We start from the raw sequence: 10475 nt of genomic DNA on the forward strand, positions 1-10475 counted from the left end.
CATCTCAAATCCTTCCCCCTGACAGAAGCCATTTAGGACCCTACCATTCAGGGGCAGTATTTTCCTCCTGCAAGCTGCTTACTGGCTGACCTCAGGATCTACTTCCTATTAATTGGCAGGATTTGTACTCTGGCTCTGGAAGGCAGGCCCTGTTTTAAGTATCTTCACTTAACTCATACTTCAGTTCTATTGAAACAGACAAAGCTCCATGATTCTGACATCTCGGACAGGACACTGGAGTCTTAGAAGCTCTGTATTCATTACCCCTCCGGGGTCAGTGTTTCCCCTCAAATTATTCTTCCCTCCTCAGCTACATATCAAATGAGATTTCATGGCTAATGAATCTCCAAAATGGAAGTGACCTGGAAGACCATCAAGGAACCACACTTAGAGCAAAAATTCTACCACAGCAATATTGCTCAAACTTGAATGTTCATATGAGTCACCCGAAAATCTTGCTGAAATGCAGGTTCTGATTCAGTAGGGTCAGAGTGAGATCCCAGAGTCTCCATGGGCTGCCAGGGGATGCCCATGCTGCTGGTTTCCATGTTACCCTCAGTGATAAGGTTCTACAGCACTCTGGAGCCATGACTGACAGGAAGAGCTGCCACTGCTCTTTAAGTGCTTAGTGCTCGGGTGCATGCTTCATCTCATACAATTCCATACTAGCCCTGTGCAGTAGGTGTTACTGCTACCTCATTTCATAGATAAATGGCATAGAGGTTAAGGTCACACAGCTAGCAAGTGGTAGAGCCAGGAGTGGACAAGCATGTTTGATTCCAATGACCCTCTCCTTCTCACCATTTTTTCCCTGCAACTAACTGTCTAATGAGGGAAGTTCACATCACTATTGGGAGGGGAGCAAGACTGAGGTTGAGGCTGGATTTCTTTATTCTGCCACATACACAATCTGCAAAAAGTAGAAACATGGTATTATGTGGTTGTCTTCCAGAGAGTCAAGTCCTAAGAACCTGAAGTCAACAGTATGCTGTCCCACTTCTAGGCCAACAGGAAATTCTGGTAAATGTTGATTGACAAACTGTCCTCTCCCTGCCACAGACTCCAGCTGGCATAGAGGTGGCATTCCCACCACCATTCTGGGGCTTGACAGCCACCTAGCTAAGCTGTTGGGGTTTCTGAGACTAGGCAGTGAGCAGCAGAGAATGAGTAAAGCCGATACCAAGGGCTGGCTCATGGGAAGGGGAGATCTCAGATGACAAGTCAGTGCCAAAAGCAATGCTAGGAAGAAACTGCACTGGACACACACTTCCCCTGGGTCCACTTGAGCCATAGGTCATGGCAGAAAAAAACTTAGATCTGGCACGAGGAAGCAACTGGAAACAGGAAGCACACAGCTTTGAGCTGTTTGACCTCTAGCTGGGCAAGCTAGACTCAGAATCCTCTATCCTCTCCTGAGGAGGATGTAAAGAGACCACAAAGACTCAGGGTGCCAACAGAGTCCCATGTGCCTTCTGCTCCTGCCTGGGCAGAGAAAGAAAGTTGAGGAAAGTGGGCTGGTACCAGCTGAGGAGTAAGAAATGTTTCTCTGATCTCAATGTATCAAAAAGACTTTTCTACAGCTGCACCTACCTGTACCTGGGTTACTCCTCTTTTAACAACATCCACATCTCCCATGGGTAAAATTTGAAACTTCCCAAGGCAAGGAGACTTACAGTATCTCCTGACCTGTCCCCTATGCCCCATGACCTCCCTTCTCTCCTTACACCTGCCCAGCAGATTGTCCCAGTACCCTGCATGGGCCATCAGTAGCAGGCCTACAAGGCCAGCATTAAACAAGGATGTGTATGTTTCAGCACTCAGCCAACAGCCTCATGGACTCCTGAGAATGCTTCTCTGTGTCACCACTTACCCAGGTAGTAGGAGTTGGGTGATAGCTTAGATACCACATCACCTATCACTGTGCCATTTCAACCCAAGCACTGTTATTAGAACGAGGAGAGTCAGAGAGGGGTGTGGAAAACGTGGACAACCTCCTCAGTGCCTTGAATGGGTCTCTCAATGGCAAATTGGGTGGTCCTACCTTAGAGGTGGACTCTTGGCTAGCTCAGGAAGTGGGTTCAAAGCACATGCTTCTCAGATCAAGCTGCAAGGTTTAACTGCTGCTAAAACTCATCTAGGTGGAGACAGGTCCTCTGCCAGCTCCCTCTCTGGTTCCCGAGGGGCTATAGGTGTTCTTGCTGGAAGGCCAGCGTGAGAAAGGGGGTTTGGCAGAACAGCTGCCTTTGAGCAGCATGGCTGAGATTGCAAATGTAAGTATCCAATTCTGAAACTCTCAAAGGTATTGCACTGGGGTTTGTTTTGCTTTATTTTCTTTTATTTTGTTTGAGCAGCAGTTACGTGGAGAAACGGGTTCACTGGGTAAGCATCAAAGTCAGTATTTGTGCAGACATACTTTTCCCTCTGCTACAATCCATTTAAACCAATTAGTCTCCTTGTGATTGTGACTCATTTCTAACAAAAAATGTAATCCCACTGACACCACATATTGCCTTGAGAGTGAGGCTTAGGGATAGCCTACATGTGCTGGCCTGGAGCATGAGAACTACCTTGGAGTAAATCTGAGCCCACCAACTTAAAGCCTTGTTCTCGATGGTGTGGGTACAGTGAGTGGGCACAGAGGTCACAGAGGCAGCTGTCCTGTGTGTGCAGATCAGAGCCAGCAGTCACCTTCTACCTCAGGTGCCCTTGGCCCACTCCTTCCTGCCCTCCCCTGGCCCATGCAGAGGTACAGGAAGGAATGCTCCTAGGTGGTACAGCTCAGAGGCCAACCTCAGGCAGGGCAAACCCAGCCTTCCTTCTCTCTTGCTTTCAGGCTCACTGTTGCCATGGACACCAGACACCTCTGAGTTCTGCATTTTATCTGGAGTCCAGCCGGTGAACACCTTGGTTTAGTCAAACCCACTCACTCCCCTGGGCCCACCGAGTGTGAAAATACCTAAGCTGGATTTCTTTAGCCAAATGGCTCAGGGGTGTCCTTGCTGTATTCACAGGATGCTCTGAAGGCTCTTGCTCAAATACTGGTGTGGAGTGGCGGCCTGCAGTTCTGTAGAAGCCTATGTACTCCTTTCTTTCTTTCCTTCCTCCCTTCCTTCCTCCCTCCCTCCCTTCCTTCCTTCCTTCCTTCCTTCCTTCCTTCCTTCCTTCCTTCCTTCTCTTTCTTTCTTTCTCTCTTTCTTTTTGGAAGAGACCTAATTTCAAACTTGTATCACATATAGCCATGGCAGTACCCAGGCAAATGGGCCAGTGGGAGGGGTGAGTATAAGTCCAGGGGGTGCACAAGGTTCAGAACAGCAATGGGCCTGGAGAAAGGGCTGAGGGATGACACCAAGAACAGTGCTGGTTGGGATGTCCATAGACCACATGGAACCTGATGAAGCTGAAATAGGGCCCTGACCTCAGTTTTGATTACCTCTTCCCTTCATAAAACTCCTTAGGCCTTGTCATCACCAAGTGCTCCCCGACCTCTTGTCCTCTAATATCTCCTACCCCTCACATGGACCAAAACACTCTGGTCTGCCCTGGCCAGTGTGGCTCAATTCATTGGAGCATCATCCCATAGCCAAAGGGTTGTGGGTTTGATTGATCTCCATTCTGGGCACAAACAAGAGGCAACCAATCAACTGATGCTTCTCTCTCTCATCACTATTTCTCTCTCCCCCTTCCTCTTACTCTAAAAGCAAGGGGGAAAATGTTCTTGGATGAGGATTAATTACATGAAAAATAAAGCAAGGCTCTGGTCCTTGCTTTCCCTTGCCCTGCCCTCTTCTTCCTGTAAATCACTTGCCCAGACTCGTCACTGGCACCTGATGTTTTCTGAATGTTAGAACCCACCTCTGCTTCATTCTCATTTCAGCAAGCAGGTGCCCTGGACCTAGGCCCTAACAGCTCTCCAGCGCCTCCTTCTGGACCACCATTCCTCCCTCTCAGATCTGGGGACTCAAGCAGCCAGGCTTCCACCTCTGCAACTCCCCTTGTTGCTGAGACTTCCAAATTGGCATCAGGATTTTGGCATTCCAGCTTCGCTCTTAGCCCCTGCTCCAATGCCCCCACCACTTCAGCATTTATTTCACTCCCTCACCTGCTACCTCAGGCCCCATGGGGAGTCACTAAGCAGGGGGATGGGCCATATTCAGCCTAGTCCCCAGCGGGGCATCATTTAGACAAAATGAAGACATTCTGTTCAGGGTCTTTCTTTGGGGTCTGGAATGGTCCCCACAGGGCAGCACTTCTTGCTCTCCAGGCTTCTCACCATCTCCCAGGTGAGCTCAGGGAAGGCTAGTCCAAAAGCTCTGAGTTCTCAGAGGCTGCAGCAGTGCCTCAGTCCACTGTGGGCTCTAGAGATGGGCGACAAAGATGCTGAGCAGGCGGGCCTGCTCAGACACCTTCATGAGGGTGACCAGCTACCCCCTTTTACCAGAGACTAGGGGGTGTCTGAGGACACAGGACTTTCTGTTGCTAAAACTGAAACAGTTCTGGGAAAACAGGGATGGTTGGTCTCTCTAACTCTCATTGACAACCGACGAAGCTGCTTCCAAAATCACTGAACACCAATTGCATATGTCCCTGCACATGCACTGTGGTCATAGAGTCTCCACCTCCCGTCTGTGACTCTAAGGCCAGCCCCTCCACCTGGGTGGCAGAGGCTTCATCTATCAAGGATGCCACTTCTGAAGCCCCCTCCCTACCTGCAGTTTCAATTTTTCTGTCTTTACTGGATCATTCCTGTATGTACAAGTATACTGTGATTTCTCCCATCTTAGCAACGAACAAACAAAACTCTTTAATCATACACCCAGCTACTGCCCTCATTTTCTACTCTCTTTTACATTAAAACTCTATATAGACTAAACCTGCCATCTTCTATTCCTCTTCTTCCATTCTCTCATTTAAAAAATCTTTTACAGTTTTTATTGTGGAGCATTTCAAAGATACCCCAAAATAGAGAGACTGTCATAGTGAACCCTTCTCTTCCCATTACTCGGTTTGCCCAGGTCACATAGAATCACATCCAGATGTTACCCAATCTCTCTTGCGTCCATCTGGGCAGATGTGTGCACTGCCACCCCAAAAGTACCCTTGCCTGGGTCACTAGTCACTAATGACCTCCAGTGACCTTCATGTTACACCCATGGCCACTTTAGGTTTCATCTCATCGGGCCTCTCTATGCCACACAGTAGCAGCTTGCTCCCTCCCCTGGAAACCCTTGTTTGTTTTCCACTTGACATGTAAGACAACAGTCTGCCATGATTTTCTTGCTTCCTGGCTCCCCACACTTGGCTAGTCTTCTCTGGGGGCCCCTCCTCACTAGCTGATCTCACCCAGACTCCTGGCTTCATGAAGTGGAGACACCCACATTTATATTACCAGCCAGGACAACTCCTGTGAATTTGACATTTTCACATGGATTCTTAAAAATTTATTTATTTATTTATTTTAGAGATAGGGAGAAGGAGAAAGAGAGGGAGAGAAACATTAATGTGTAGCTGCCTCTTGCACACCTCTCACTGGGGACCTGGTCCACAACCCAGGCATGTGCCCTCACTGGGAATCAAACCAGTGACCCTTTGGTTCACAGGTTGGTGCTCAATCCACTAAGCCAGGCCAGCCAGGGCAACACATGGATTATTAATAAGCATCTAAAACTTAATATGAAGTCAGAATGATATTACCTCACCCTCAACCTCTGCCCAAACCCTGTCTCTCCCAGCCTTCCACCTTCCTAATGCCTCAGGTGGAAAATGTTCTGCACTTTTTCTGGCCCTACCTGGAATCCAGTTGCTTCAATGGCCCCACAGGCCCTGTGTGGTCAGGCTCCAACCTTTCTCTGACCCAACCCTTGCTGCTCTGTCTATTTCCATCTCACAACTGTCCCCAGTCAAGACAGGTGGGCATGGCACCACCCCTCCCTCAACCCAGGATAATCTTCCCCAGAAAGCCAGCTGCCTTGGCCCTTCGCCTCCTTAGTCTTTGCTCCTATGTCACCTTTTTCTGAACCCTTCTGGACGCTCTTATAAAGCCGGGAAGTCAGCTTTTCCATTCCCTGCCTCATTTTGCTCCATAGTTCTTAACTCCATGTTGATATACTTCACATATTTACTTCTTTCTTTTTTGATTTTTATTGTCTCTTACTGTCTGATGCACCCTCAATGCCTAGGACAGTGTCTGGCACACTCAGCCTATGGGCTTACCTGAAATGAACGGCTACACAGGCAACAGAGTTTGCCTCCTACAAGGGGCAACCACTTTGGAGCTCCCTCCTTTTCACAAAGCCTTTGAGATCTCTCTCCCTACCCCTCTCTCACCCATAAAAACGCCCCCCCTCTCACTGGTCCTGGAAGGGTGGAAAAGACCTAGTAGACAGAGCAGAATACTAGAAGAGGGGTGGCCATAACCCACCCATCACACTCTGAAAACTGCCTGAGGGCAGAAGACAGCCACACTGAGTGTCGCATGTTGTCTCTTCAGGACTGAGGCCTGGGGCAGCCTGTGGAGTGCTAGTGGGGTCATTGGAGCTCTCACTATCGATGTGTAAGGGCTTTTGGAAAGATTCTTCTGGCTCTTTCTACCAGACTTGAGAAAAAAAACCAAAGCTGCCTGACAGATTTTAAACAAACTGCCTAAATGGGATAGGGTCCCTAGGTATACACAGACCCTGAAAAGTTATTAGAGGGGAATAAAGTTCCTTTCTGAAAGGATTGACCATGCTAACATGCTGTTAATGCTCTACTTCCTTGTCCATGTCCTTTTTGTCACTTCCTGTCTTGCAAACTGTACCTCTAATAAGAAACAGCCAAGAGTTACTGAGTGCCCACCAAGGTGTGGCTCCCACAGAACTTCAACCCAAACACTGCCTCGGCCCCTCCCATCGTCTAGAGGCAGGACACCCAGCATCTGGGAGTTCAAGCCGGGGGAACAGGCCTGGATTTGGAACAGAACAGGGCTACCTGTTTGATGTTCCCTGGGCAGGTTCCCCGGGCCATGCTAGTTTCAGTGTTTTCCCTGTAACCTAGGGAGAGCAAGTGCTCTCTGAAACTGGAGCCGTCCTCCCTGCAGCCGGCATGTGCTTTTATCTCCTGATGCCTCTGGGGTCTGTAAAACGGCACACAGGACTCGGGGTCATCCAAGCTTCCAGGGAAGGAGACCAGTGCCACTTAGTAGAACAGGGACCCTCCTGCTCGGGTCTTAGATAGTCCATCTCGGGTTGGTGGGGTAACAGTAGTCCTGCTAAAACTTGTGTGGCTACCCCATTAGTTCTGAGAGTCATCCTGGTTTCACAGTGGCCACATGCTGCCAGAAGGTCTCAGGCAAGTGTAGGGAAAAGAGTAAAGGAAGAGGGGCCAGAAGAAGGCAGTAATGGAGTTGACACAAAAGAACAAGGAAAGAAAAAATTGGAATGGAAGAGAATTAAACACACACAAGGGAGGAGGGTGACACGTTAGAGACCTCTGAGTGGTTGCTTCCCTGGGGCATTTACCTAGGGTCGTTGTGCTTACAGGCACCACTTAGAGTTGAACTTGGCTTGCTCTGAAGGAAGGTAGAATGGAGCTTGGCCTTTTCCCAGAGAACTAGGCTGTGGGGGGACTAAAGAGACCCTCATTTCCAAAGCACCCCCTTTGCCCCCCACCAACCCCCAGTCTCTTTGCTCATGAAAGTTTAGTTATTATTTAAATTGAAAAGTACACACAAGGTACATTCCTGGACAGGGGAGGTTTCAGAGGCTTTTGGGTGGCATAGAATGGAGAAGATCTGGTAAAGATGATGGACTCGGGGAGGCTGGTCACACACAAGTGAAGAGGGGGAGATAATAAGCAGCAGCCACAACAAAGCCCTCTACACAGGGGCAGGGTAAGCCTCCTGGATGTCCCAAGTTACAGAAACCTAAAGGACAGGTATGGATAGAGAATGACCTGCATGTTGCTCTGATGGAGGTCCTGTTAACTTGAAAGCAGGCTCATGTCCACAGCCTGATAAGTACATGATCTGGCTCCTATCTCTCCAATCCCAACTCCTTCCACCCTTGGCCTCTTCCATCCTGCTGCACTCACACTGGCCTCTCTCCACTTCTTGGGCCCATGAAGAAACTTCTTCCTCAGCGCATTCCCAGTGCCTCTGCCTGGGATGCAGGTCTCTGCCCATTCACTACCCTATCCCAGAGGGGCTTCCTGCCACAGGAAGCCTTGTTCTTCCTGTGTTCTTCCTCCCTCCTCCTTGTTCTTGTCATCAAGAAGTTTTGTTAGCTTCCCCCAGTGGAGTATAAGCTCCACAGAACAGATTCCATTTTGTTTACTTCTGGATATTACTTAGCATGTAGCAAGCCTCATGAAATATTTGTTAAGTGAATGTGGGAACCAAGAGCCGCAACTGTGAGTGTGTGTGTGTGTGTGTGTGTGTGTGTAAAATGAGTTTTATTGATTGAACTGTTTGGTGTTTCACGGTGACCACCTATAAGGAAGAGGGGTAAGGGGAGAAACCATTGCAGTTCGGAAACCTGAGTAAGAGTTGCTGTGTTCTGTTGAAAGAGCCATGTGCACAGCTCTGTTCTTGGGGTCATGGGAGCATGGTAGCCGGCCACCAGAGGGGCCCTCAACAATCCTTGACACCTGATATTCACACCCTCATGTAGTCTCCTATCATTCTGAATAGGGCTGACTTGTGTAACCAATAGAACACTGTGAAAATGATGCTCATAAATGTCATTGTGGTTTCTGTCTTTCTCTTTCTTGGATTGCCCACTCTGAGGAAGCCCCATCACTATACTGTGAAGACACTCAAGTAGTCATAGGGAGAAATGGAGGCCCCTGCCCACAGCCAGCACCCTGTGAGAGAACCATCTCAGATGCAGGTCCCCAGTCCCGGCCCCATTTGGAGGCAATGCGGCCCCTGCTTACACCTTCACTGCAGCCTCGTGAGAGACCCCAAGCCAGAAACACCTAGCTCAGCAGCTCCCAGATTCCTGAACTGCAAAAACTACGCAAGTTAATAAATGTTTTTTACCACTTTAAAATGCTAATTTTAGAGTGATGGTTTTATGGTGATAGGTAATTATCACAAAGTGGATGGCATGGGGGCCAGCTGGCCCAAGTGTGAGGGGACAGAGGTGTGACTGGGACTGTGCCTTTCAGTGGTTCGCTGGACAGCTCAACTTCTCCTCTGGAGCCACTGGTCCTGATTTGATTCTGTAACACTTGTTTAGCCACAAATGCCACCTGTATCCTCAATAAACTTTATTTAGACACAAAGAGACACAACAGAAAATACATACACAGATACAGATTTTTTCTATAGGATGAGCAAACATCACAAAGGGAATTTAAAAAGTAGGTGCATGGAATGTAAGAAAATATTGCAGAGTTCCTTGTTCACTCACACTTAAAACAGACACGTTTCAGAGGGAGACAGGGATGTGCCATCCCCACAGAGAGTTCACAGTTCTATAACAGTACACAGGTGCTGGGAGGTAATCAAAGGAGTTAGAGAGCCAGTTACTCTTGACATGACAGAATGCTCACAACGCTAGCAGGACTCTGTTGAAACAAAAGACAGAATGGAGGATTCTAGCCCCCCTGCACAGATGCTCTGCAAGCTGTCAGCTAGGTCACAAAGCAGCTCAGCAGAAATGCTATGTTATTTCAGCTTGTGGCTCGAAGGTCTGTGTACCCCTTTGTGTCCACATCAGAGAGAGTTTACACAGACACATGTAGGATGCTGAAACTCTCGACATGCGTGCTGGCTTTGATACCCACAGTACAAAGCATTGACATCAGTTTATAAAATGTGGCTTTAAAAAAAAGGAATAATAGCCAAGAAGACAAGGAACACATTGCAAAAGCTGTCATGTCCATTGGCAGTGTTTCCACCATGCCGCCAGCCTGCGGCCCCTCCCACAGGGAGCCGGTGGCGTGTGTCCTCTCCACTCTGTGGGCGGAGCAGGGTGCATGTCTCTTGGAAGTCTATTATTGCCCTCTACAGTCATGCTTGTGACCTCCTGGCCATTCCCGTCAGAGCCATGCACTCACCAGCACAAGCCGCAACTGAACCACCCCCTTTATTCCTGTCCCAGGCAAGCCTCTGGCCTCCACACCATCTTCACTTTTCAGTTGGGGGTTTCCCTAGGCAACCTCTGTATGTTAGTAAAAAATGGTTTCCACTGTACCCTTCGTGTGTCCTCTTCCTAATGTGACAAATCCAGATGAGATGAAGTTATGGAGATCAGCTCCTCCACTTCGGTAAGCATCCTTCCCATAATGTCCTGCAAGGAGATGGGGCAGAATTACCTGGCGCATCCACGACACCACAAGAAGACAAAGGTTGCAGCTCCAGCTCACCTGACCACAGTGCTGAACTTAACTCAGATCAGCAGTTAAGTCAGAAGGTAGAAGCAGTTAAGAGAAGACATGTGCATATAATTTCCTAAATTTATATAAATGTATAATATATATTATAGAACTATATA

General features: G+C 48.4%; 1 protein-coding gene across 1 annotated transcript in view; it reads right to left on the minus strand.

The window, feature by feature from the left end:
• SHISA6 (shisa family member 6) overlaps nt 1-10268 on the minus strand; it is a 165027-nt gene extending 154759 nt beyond the window's left edge. Inside the window, exon 1 of the mRNA XM_037028256.1 lies at nt 10176-10268. The gene's annotated coding sequence lies outside the window, so the exon portion shown is untranslated. The remainder of the gene's footprint in view (nt 1-10175) is intronic.
• Between the last annotated feature and the right edge of the window lie 207 nt (nt 10269-10475).

Source organism: Sturnira hondurensis, unplaced genomic scaffold, assembly GCF_014824575.4.
Source record: "Sturnira hondurensis isolate 20B ecotype Veracruz unplaced genomic scaffold, ASM1482457v3 Scaffold0019835, whole genome shotgun sequence".
NCBI classification, from domain to species: Eukaryota; Metazoa; Chordata; class Mammalia; order Chiroptera; family Phyllostomidae; genus Sturnira; species Sturnira hondurensis.